This window comes from Periplaneta americana, chromosome 3 (assembly GCF_040183065.1).
Source record: "Periplaneta americana isolate PAMFEO1 chromosome 3, P.americana_PAMFEO1_priV1, whole genome shotgun sequence".
Lineage (NCBI taxonomy): Eukaryota > Metazoa > Arthropoda > Insecta > Blattodea > Blattidae > Periplaneta > Periplaneta americana.
The window spans coordinates 79,493,867-79,505,911 of NC_091119.1; positions in this window are offsets into that span (position 1 = coordinate 79,493,867).

The window sequence follows — 12,045 nt, forward strand, 5'->3', positions numbered from 1 at the left end:
GAAACCCACTACGTCTGAACTCGAATATAGTATTTTTTAACTTTGATACCTCTTGCAAGCAGTATGCTATGTCTAGACTTTTTGTCTGAAGAATATTGTAGAGCACATCTGTATGTGCGAACACTCTAGCATAGACTTCAAGAAGAAATATATTCTGAAACTGTGTGAAAAAAATACAAATATTCTTGAGCCTGCACAATTACATCATCAACCCAGTTTTCTTCAGAGTCATTACAAATGATATTTTCAAAGAAAGCAATCAGTTGTTCTCTGTATTCCTTTACTGTATTTACAAGCCGAGATGTAAAATTGCATCTAGTTGGTGCTACTTTTGGGAGTTTCTTTTTCATAAATTCTTGAGTTTTTCTGATCTTTTAGGAGATGATGAAAAAAATGCAGCTAAACCCGACAGTGTTTTGAAAAAAAAAATGCGGCATTCTGGAATGGATGAAGTAGTTTGTTGCAAAACTAAATTGAGAACATGGCTGTAACAATGGACAAATAGTGTTTGAGGATACTTTCCTTGAACTTTTGTTTTTAAGCCATTAATATTTCCCGCCATAACTGAAGTACCATCGTATGTCTGTGCAATTAACTTATTGCCGACATTGTATTCTGCTATAACACCTTCCACATGCTGAAACCAAGCAGCAGCATTTTTGCCCCAACTGACATTTGTGAATCCTATAAACCGTTCTTGAACATTGGCAGTACTATCGACGTATCTTAAAACAGTGGGCAATTGACTCTGATTAGAGCAGTCACTTGTTTCATCAACAACAATGGCCGCAAAAGGTGCTTCTTCTATTTCAGATTTTATGTTCTTTATCATAACCCCACTTATAGCAAATATTAAGTCATTATGAATTGCGGGAGAAGTACCACGATATACTGGGTGTTCAGTTCAAAATGTGTCTTGGCTCGCTGTATGCCGTCATGTGGCTAGCTGATGAGCCTAGAGAATTCAATCTTCCTACACTTCCGCAGCTCAGGTGTATAATCTAAGAGGCAGAGAAGTTGGCTAGCAAGTACGGCGTTCATTGTGAAGAGTACGTGCCGATACGTACGGTAACGCCGGTAGTGGCAGGAATGTGAACTGTTTGGAAATACGTACTGTCGGGATATGGGGAGAAGGTTAAGACGATTACTTACGTATTTGTTGACATTAACTTCGACGGTCAACATGGACACGGAGCATTTGATTTGTGTTGTGAAATGTTACCGTACGCAACCGATGATAACAAATACCCTGCGTACGACTTGCCGGCGCAAAACACAGTTCGAAAGAGGTTATGGTAGCACACAGACTGTACAGACCGCCATCTGTTGCTACGACGTTCAAGTTATACCGTACACGATCTCAAGTTCAGATTGAAGAACGCCTTAAATAATAGGCAACTTCTCTAACATATAAACTGAAACTCGCTTCAAATCGGTGACCCAACAACAGTGACGTCATGTCACACTTTGAAATGAACACCCAGTACTGTTGAACTCTCAAGATGATTGGCCAGTAAATGGTCAAAGGAGCTTAAATATTCAATATAATTTCATCTATTGTCTGATTCCACACTCTCATTATGATCCCGAAAAGCCAATTCTTGTTTTCCTAGAAAGCAGACTGCGTTAGTGACGTCATGTCACACTTTGAAATGAACACCCAGTACTGTTGAACTCTCAAGATGATTGGCCAGTAAATGGTCAAAGGAGCTTAAATATTCAATATAATTTCATCTATTGTCTGATTCCACACTCTCATTATGATCCCGAAAAGCCAATTCTTGTTTTCCTAGAAAGCAGACTGCGTTAATAAGACGCAGTAAAATCTCCCGATTTTTTTTTTCCACAGGATCATTGTGTTAGTTGATATGTAGAGCTTTTTGCTTATCTAGCTGTAAATCAATTCTTGTCTTCCCAAAGTTTGCAAAGTTCATGCTACTATAAATATGAGCTTTTGATTTGTTGTGTTTTAGGACTGCCGTTCGAAGGGAGTTGATATTAGAAAACCCTCTTTTGACCACACATTAGTTTCGCGGCTAAATAACGAACATGGCCAGCAAAATAGTTTAGACAGTTTAGAACTACCACACAACCAATTCCACTTACCATATGATGTTGAAGTGAAATGGCGTGTGTACTCACGCTGTTTTTCTTTTACGTCCATGGACAAATTTAACTCAGGAGTTGGTCTTTCCATTTTCACATTTTCAACTTCCTCGTTGTATGTACGACGGTTAAAAGGCACTTTTAATAAACCTTCTATTACACAGTCATTTTCAACACAAACCTCTCCAGAAACTTGTTCTGCCATATTTTTCACAATATCACTTAATTGGGAAATTAAAAACTTAATAATTCACAATTAATATAACTCTTAGACACTCGAACAAATCACAAATTTAAAATAATGCACTGCAAGAACACAATCACATTAATGAGCTAGCGTGCTAAGCGTATTGTTGCTTCGCGCCTGCGAAGAAACCGATCACGAGAGCGGCAACTCACACGGCCTACACTGCACGATGGAAACAGAAGAGAGCGGGGGGGTGGCAGTTGTGCGACAGGACAGCGTGCGCGGTACGGTCACAGGCTACCTCACGTAGCAAGCGGTTTCTCCAGCGATGCCGCCTTGACAACTTGTTTCTTTTCGAGAGCAGAGAGCGCATATAAATCTAACAATTACTTTAATTTGAATTACTGTGGTAAAACTAATAATACAAAATTATTACATTATGTTACATTATAAACTTTTTCAATTGTAATTTCCTTGGGCTACCGCCGGTAGCCCCGGTAGTCCGCAAAATACGCCCCTGACTAATATTAGTAACACTAGTCCTAATATTACCATTACCATTACCACTAGGCCTACTGTTACGACTACTATATAGGCCTACTATTATATCACTGCTACTACTACTGCTGCATTAAAAACTCTGTACTGACCTCTAACCTGGTGGTCATCAACTATACAATTAATAGATTATGATGATAAAAATTTATTCTTACAATGTTTTAAATCACTGGTTCCAGAATTTTGATGTTCTCATATTTTACCACTAAACATTTTCTAAGCACCATATACCTTCCTTTTCCTTTGCATGAAAGGACAAAAGTATAGATTATATTAAATATTACAGTAGATATCTATTATTGTGGCCTTAAATGATACTGGTAATACTGACAATAATTATTCATGTTGGCATTGCCATTATTCAATATTTCACTTGCTTATCCCGAGTATATATGGGTAATCTAATTTATTTTTTCTGAAAGTTAGAATTTATAAAACAGTTACATTGCCGGTTCTTCTGTATGGTTGTGAAACTTGGACTCTCACTCTGAGAGAGGAACATAGGTTAAGGGTGTTTGAGAATAAGGTGCTATGGAAAATATTTAGGGCTAAGCGGGAATGAAGTTACAGGAGAATGGAGAAAGTTACACATTGCAGAACTGCACGCATTGTATTCTTCACCTGACATAATTAGGAACATTAAATCCAGACGTTTGAGATGGGCAGGGCATGTAGCACGTATGGGTGAATCCAGAAATGCATATAGAGTGTTAGTTGGGAGACCGGAGGGAAAAAGACCTTTAGGGAGGCCGAGACGTAGATGGGAGGATAATGTTAAAATGGATTTGAGGGAGGTGGGATATGATGATAGAGACTGGATTAATCTTGCACAGGATAGGACCGATTGCGGGCTTATGTGAGGGCGGCAATGAACCTTCGGGTTCCTTAAAAGCCATTTGTATGTATGTATGTATTATCGCCAAAGATGAATCATATATTTTAAAAAAATACAGCGCTCCTCTGCCATTCATATTTATTTCATCACGATCCATCCTTGGTAAAAGATGTTTAAAACAGTGTCTGTCATCAGGCTACATCAATGTATTGTGGTATTGTTTTTGAATTTCGCGCCGCAAACACTCCCTTTAATGGCGGATGTCAGCCGCTTGAATTTGTGAAATTTTCCTTGCCTGCCACTCACGGTTATGTGTCTCTTAGTAAGTATTACAAACTCTTTGCTTCATCCATAAAAATCACTTCACATTTTCAACGTTGGCGTCACTGCAGTAGCGAGCCCCTTCCACGCCGTAGTGGAGAAGTGAGAATCAACGAGTTAGATACTATAGAGAGGCCAAAGACCTCAGAAAGTTGAAGATCATGTTTCGGTTAGAAAAAACAAAGGGGCGTGGCTCGGATGTTGTAGGAAATGACTGTGATGAAATTAGTATTATTGTGAATTGAGTTACATATTAAGACTATGTTAATAAGTAAAAAGTAAAATATACACAAAACTTTACGTTTTATAACAGCTGTAGGCCTATGTTTTATTAGTTTCACTAAATATAGCCCAGATATTAAATGACAAGTTATACTCGATGCAACCAAAGCAAAGCACCTAAAGACGGATGAATTTAATCGGCAGAAGAAAAATAAATATTTTTTTGACTACGTCACAAATTTAATTACCTTACAGCTAATCTAACCTAATATGAAATTATGTAATTCAGTGCTCACCAGGTGATTTCAAGAGGGACGACGTATGTAACTAATAGGAGTAAAATGTAGGAAAGGTAGTGGCGAAAATTAAAAAAAATATTCAGGAATTAAGTTATTGAGAAAAATTCATTAGAAATTGGAGTTAATACAGAGAACTACTGAAAACTGCAATTATTAAAACTACAAATAACCTCTTAGCATGCAACATAATAATTAAAGAATGACACTAATAGAAAGTTACTCATGATCATAACTCACCACATTTATTTATTGAAACGATAAGATACTTACGATTAACATTGTTATCAGAAACAACAGGAGCCACAGCTAGGTACACTTCTTTTCGCGTGATGGAGACATAGTGTAGTCTAATATAAATTGAAACAAATATTGTCGCGTGATGGAGACATCGTGTAGTCTAATATAATTTGAAACAAGCATTGATCCCACACGTGTCTCGCAACTAGGCAGAGGCTTTTGCAGAATAAAACTGTTCTTACTTATTTTGAACAATAATGACAAATTGTGTGTGATGCAAGTGCTAACTTTCCACTTTGTTAACAAAAAGACCCCTACGCATCAATAAAAAGAAAATTGGAGTAGGCCCTATAAACACAATAAATACTAAACTCTTGATGGTACAAACTTATTAATACAGATATTTCGCTTATGCTCAATCCGTCTTATCTTATAATTCTCTGCGGCAATGGTATCTGTATTGAGAGGGTTTAATTATCCAGCAACGAATATTATGATTTACGGTACATTTCATTTAAATCCGAGGGAATGAGACAATTTTTGGAAATTATAAAGTCTTAATTATTACTTTTTCATTTATAAATCAGCATTTTACAAAGCCTATCGCGAAATGTTTAAATTAAATATTGATGTATCTGAAAAATATAATATTTTATTTTATTTTACCTGTCAGAGTTAAGGCCTGCTCTTCCACTGACCCAAGTCTGCAATTAATACAAATACATAATAATAATAATAATAATAATAATAATAATAATAATAATAATAATAGATATGTTGCGAAATATTGTTATTGAAACTGTATCGTACAAGAATATGAAATAAAGTACTCATTGGAAACTACGGGACACATTATTCAAAGTCTCCCGTTGTTTCCGTTTGCTACATTATAACAAAAATTACTACTTGACATAATTTCATATATGTAATAAGTTTAAGGTGGTGTTAAAGGACTATTTGTTTTCATAATATTTATTCGGATCAAGAATTTTATTGTAATTAAATATATTGACATGTCCATCTGCACATTGTACGGCAGCTAGTAGTATCTAACTCGTTGACCAACTCGTTGGAGTGTACCTTTGATAAGCGGAGGCTGGCGGACTATATAATATATATATATATCATTCCTTCCTTCATCTTTACATCCGTATCCACTGCTGCAATTAAAAGGAGCACACGAAAAAACCATACATATTCAGCTCCACCAAACAAATGGCCGCTCGTCGGCTGTTCAATATCCTGTAAGAATAGCAGACGGCGATGGTAATACATACTAGAGACACATTCCCGTGAGTGGCAGGCAAGAAAAATGTCACAAATTGAATCGGCTAGCATCCGCCATTAAAGGGAGTTATTTGCGGCGCGAAATTCGAAAACAATACCACAATATATTGATGTAGCCTGGTGATAGACACTATTTTAAACATCTTTTACAAAGGATGAGTCGTGATGAAATAAACATGAATGGGAGAGGAGCGCTATATTTATTAATGTATTATAATGATTCATCTTTGGCGATATTCCAAAAAATAAATTAAATCACCATATACACTCGGGATAAGTATGTGAAATATTGAATAATAGCAATGTTAACATTCATTTTCAGTATTACTAGTATTGTTTTAAGGACATAATAATGGATATTTACTGTAATATTTAAAATGATCTATATTTCAGTCCTTTCATGCAAAGGAAGAGGAAGGTATATGGTGCTTAGAAAATATTTAGTGGAAACTGATTTAAAATATAATGAGAATGAAGTTTATCATAAAACAATCTATTCATTGTGTAGTTGATGACCACCAAGTTACAGGTCAGTACAGACTTTTTAATACAATTAGTAGCGGTAATAGTAGGCCTAGGATTAGTGGTAATAGTAGGCCTAGTAGTGGTGGTAATAGTAGGCCTAGTAGTAGTGGTAATAGTAGGCCTAGTAGTAGTGGTATTAATAGACCTAGTAGTACTGGTAATAATAGACCTTGTAGTAGTGGTAATAGGCCTAGTAGTAATGGTAATAGGAGGCCTAGTTTTGGTAGTATTAGTAGGCCTTGTAGTAGTGGTAATAATAGGTCTAGCAGTAGCAGTAATAATAGACCTAGTAGTAGTGGTAATAATGGGCCTAGTAGTAGTGGTAATAGTAGACCTATTAGTAGTGGTAATAGTAGGCGTAGTAGTAGTGGTAATAGTAGGCCTATTATTAGTGGTAATAGTAGGCCTAGTAGTAATGGTAATAGTAGGTGTAGTAGTAGTGGTAGTAGTAGGTCTAGTTTTTGTGGCAATAGTAGGCCTAGTAGTAGTAGTAATGGTAGACCTAGTAGTAGTGGTAATAATAGGCATACTGTAGTAGTGGTAATAGTAGGCCTAGTATTAGTGGCAGTAGGCCTAATTTTCTGGTAATAGTAGGCCTAGTAGTAGTGGTAATAACAGACTTAATAGTAGTGGTAATAGTAGGCCTGGTATTAGTGGTAGTAGTAGGCTTAGTTTTTGTGATAATAGTAGGCCTAGTAGTAGTGATAATAATAGGCCTAGTAGTAGTGGTAATAGTAGGCCTAGTTTTGGTGGTATTAGTAGGTCTAGTAGTAGTGAGACCTAGTCAGTTGTAGTGGTAATAATAGACCTAGTAGTAGTGGTAATAGTAGGCCTAGTAGTAGTGGTCATAGTAGACCTAGTAGCAGTGGTAATAATAGGCATAGTTAGACCATCAGCTATATTTTCACTAATTTCTTTGCACTTAATACAACCTAAAACTAGAAGTACATGCCGTACAAAACGGAAATTACATGATTAATTCATTTAGGCCCCTATTGTGAAACAAAGCAGTTTTAGACAGATATAGTCTGCGGATTTTCTTATGCACTCTGCTATTATATTCCACTGTAATGTGATGGCACCTAACCTTTACATACATTGTTGAAATCAACCTTATAAACCTGATTAATGTGTTTCTGGAAAAACTTTATCCAAGAAATATTCCGACATTCTGTAAACACATTCAAAGGAGGAACTGCATTTGGAACATTCTTCCAAATATTAAGATATGCATGCTTTCCTGGGCATCCTATAATAGTAGCAATGTTCGAACAAATATTTTCGGCGCAGTATTTCACCATTTTCTTATTATTTCCCTTCAAGTGTACTTATATTTATTCGTACTCCTCAATAAGCATGAATTGCTTGCGCTCCCGGCGAAGCATCAACTCCCTTTAATGTCGGCCGAACAGCGGTTCAATTTTGTATGCGAAACTAGCGCCGTTGGTGTCTCTAGTTATATATTACAAACTCTTTGGTCACCACATTTTCGGTAATTGCGATCGGAGCTAATCGCGATTAGCGACTGTAGTCTGTCACCGGTATAACGCGGCATGGTCGACAATTGCTCGCAGCATATCTGGTGAAATCAGAACGACATGTCTTTTGTCAAGTCCCCACGGTGACAGCTGCGCAGAAGATATGACTGGACCTTCGAACATAAGTCCCTATTTACACTAGCTTAATGTCGTTCGACTTATAGCGCGGGCGCATGCGCAGGACGGATTTCTATCCTTCCCATTCGACATCTGCTGGGTAGAAGCCAACGAGTTAGATACTATAGTGAGACCAAAGACCTCAGAAAGTTGAAGACAATTGAACATTGGTCCGCCATGTTTCGGTTAGTCAAAACAAAGGGGCGTGGCTCGGATGTTGTAGGAAATGACTGTGATGAAGTTAGTATTATTGTGAATTGAGTTACATATTAAGACTATGTTAATAAGTAAAAAGTAAAATACACACAAAACTTTACGTTTTATAACAGCTGTAGGCCTATTTTTTATTAGTTTCACTAAATATAGCCCAGATATTAAATGAGAAGCTATACTCGATGCAACCAAAGCAAAGCACCTAAAGACGGATGAATTTAATCGGCAGAAGAAAAATAAATAATTTTTTGACTTCGTCACAAATTTAATTACCTTGCAGCTAATCTAACCTAATATGAAATTATGTAATTCAGTGCTCACCAGGTGATTTCAAGAGAGACGACGTATGTAACTAATAGGAGTAAAATATAGGAAAGGTAGTGGCGAAAATTAAAAAAAAATATATATATATATATATATATATATATATATATCCAGAAATTAAGTTATTGAGAAAAATTCATTAGAAATTGGAATTAACACAGACAACTTTTGAAAACTGCAATTATTAAAACTACAAATAACCTCTTAGCATGCAACATAATAATTAAAGAATGACACTAATAGAAAATTACTCATGATCATAACTCACCACATTATTGAAACGATAAGATACTTACGATTAGCATTGTTATCAGAAACAACAGGAGCCACAGCTAGGTACACTTCTTTTCGCGTGATGGAGACATCATGTAGTCTAATATAATTTGAAACAAATATTGTCGTGTGATGGAGACATCGTGTAGTCTAATGTAATTTGAAAGAAACATTGATGTCACACGTGTCTCGCAACTAGGCAGAGGCTTTTGCAGAATAAAACTGTTCTTACTTATTTTGAACAATAATGACAAATTGTGTGTGATGCAAGTGCTAACTTTCCTCTTTGTTAACAAAAAGAGCCCTACGCATTAATAAAAAGAAAATTGGAGTAGGCCTTGTAAACACAATAAATACTAAACTCTTGATGGTTCAAACTTATTAATACAGATATTTCGCTTATGCTCAATCCGTCTTATCTTATAATTCTCTGCGGCAATGGTACCTGTATTGAGAGGGTTTAATTATCCAGCAACGAATATTATGATTTACGGTACATTTCATTTAAATCCGAGGGAATGAGACATTTTTGGAAATTTTAAAGTCTTAATTATTACTTTTTCATTTATAAATCAGCTTTTTACAAAACCTATAACGAAATGTCTAAATTAAATATTAATGTATCTGAAAAATATAATACATGTACCAACTCGTTGCAGTGTACCTTTGATAAGCACTCCTTGCGGAGGCTGGCGGTACTATAGACCGCCATGTTTTTTAGGGAACGATCCATAGTCCTGTTGGCCTCCGCAGGGAGCGCTTATCAGAGGTCTTCAGCCAACGAGCACAGAATGCATAGAGTAGATATAAACAGCTTGGAGGTGAAGCCGCTTTTGTAGACAGTCGCCATTATGATGCTACCAAAACATTGGGCTCCCGGTTAGCACATGGGCAGTTGATTGTGATGTTGCATCGTTGTTTTAATTAACAAATTAACTAATTTCAATATGCCTACATGTGCTGGTATGGCTGCACAAACAGGTTTAAAAAAAAATCCTGGAATAACTTTTCACAGGTAAATATGCATGTGTGAAATGTACTTATTACCGGTAGGCTAGCTGCGGTAATGAATGATTTAGCCTAAGTTAGTCGGTTAGATTCGTATTGTTCACGTATTAGTTTGATTAAGGTAAAGGATTAGTGTATTGATATTATTGTAATTAATTTTTATAATCACTAAATCAGACTTACGCTTTGTACACTTAGCATTTACGAGCGAAGCTAACCTAACAACCCAAGTTGGAAGTTTGTGTCGCGTGCTATAGAAAATGGGTGTACCGAGGTTTCTCTTCAACCGAATGCACGTATTCGTTTTATGAAAAAAAAGAAAGAAATAGTGTATTAATATTATTGTAATTAATTTTTATAATCACGAGACCAGACTTATGCTTTGCAGATTTAGTAGCTGCATTAACTCCATCGTGATCTAACTTGACCCACTTGGTAATAAAACTTCACTTTTGTTCGCCGTTATAATCTAATTATATACTATAAACGAAGAGCCTATCAAATATTATATTGTTAAGAACATCCACTTTTTCTCTAAACAAAAATCGGGACATCTATACGAAATACTGGCAAAAGGAAGAGAATGATAATTTGCGTTAAGAAGCAAGTTGCATTATTAAATCGAAGCAAATGGATCAATCTATGAAATATTTATTATAGGCTAGCATTTTTATTGGACTAGTAGCAAAATAAGGTCAAACTGTTATCTTCCTTTTTTTATCATTATTGTTTGTTTAACTTTCCAGAGTACCTATTAAATACTGTACTGCAGTTTGAAGAGCTGTCAATTTAAATATGTATATATGTGATTTATCGATTACAGTTTTGCAATTTTTGCTAAAAATACGTGCCTAGGGATTCTGTATTACGAAACAAACAAGGAAGTGTGAGTCCTCCAGGAAATTAGGGACATATGGAATTCCTATTATCATAAGATGTTCTATAACGTAATAGCTATTTTGCAGTGTTTTGGTAGCAACAAGATGGCGTCAGGCCAATCAAACCGGCTTCACTCCGTCCAATGATATTAAGATGCTAGTGTCTACCCTATGTATTCTGTGCTCGTTGTCTTTAGCCTCTCTACAGTATCTAACTCGTTGATAGAAGCTGTGTCTATTTCTGTGCGACATTTCCGTAGGGGGGCCAGCCGAATTCACGCGACAGGACCCGAACATGGTTCGGAAAAGCAGTAGCAGATAACTTTTAATCAGCTGTTTCTCTGTTTCCGCACGCTTTGTAGCATCATGTCAGAGTGCAACAAAAACCAAGTAATGAAATTAATCGAGCTTTACGAGGAATGTCCATGCTTATATGACATCACAAATAAAGACTATCACAATAGGATTCGGAGGGAAAATGCACTGGAGTTTATTTGTAAAAATTTGGAGTCTGTTCGTCCCAATACTATTCCCTCCGACATCAAAACAAAAATGAAGAACATCAGGAGTCAATATGCTAGAAAAAAATTAAACTTTCAATTCATTTTAATACAATAAATATCTATTGGACAATTTTGTTCCAGTTTGAAATCTTTACTGAGAACATGGAATAACCAGAGCCTTGAATAACCCTTCCTCCTGCCTTCTGGATATCCATTTCCTTTCCCTGTCTCTCTTTGTTTTGTTTGTTTGTTTGTTTTTTTTTTTTTTTTTTTTTTACTTCTCATTAGTGCAAGCTAACGAAACACTTGAAGCTGCAGAAGCTAAAACAGCTACATTTTTAATTGTTAAAATCCATTCTGTTCATTTAAAAGGCTCACCACATCACTCACACGTTGCTCTAGCTCAACAACTAGCCTCGAGTAGCAGACGAGAAATCTGCCAAGAGTGAACAGTGATACTACATTTAGCCAACAGAAAGCGCTTGATATAGGACGTTGCTAAACAACTTGCGTCGACTTTTTTACGTTTAATATTGGTCGACCAGCAAACTTGCTATACAGACCACTGTTAAATCATGGAATATCACATGCAGAATATCATGCTGAGGTTGGCT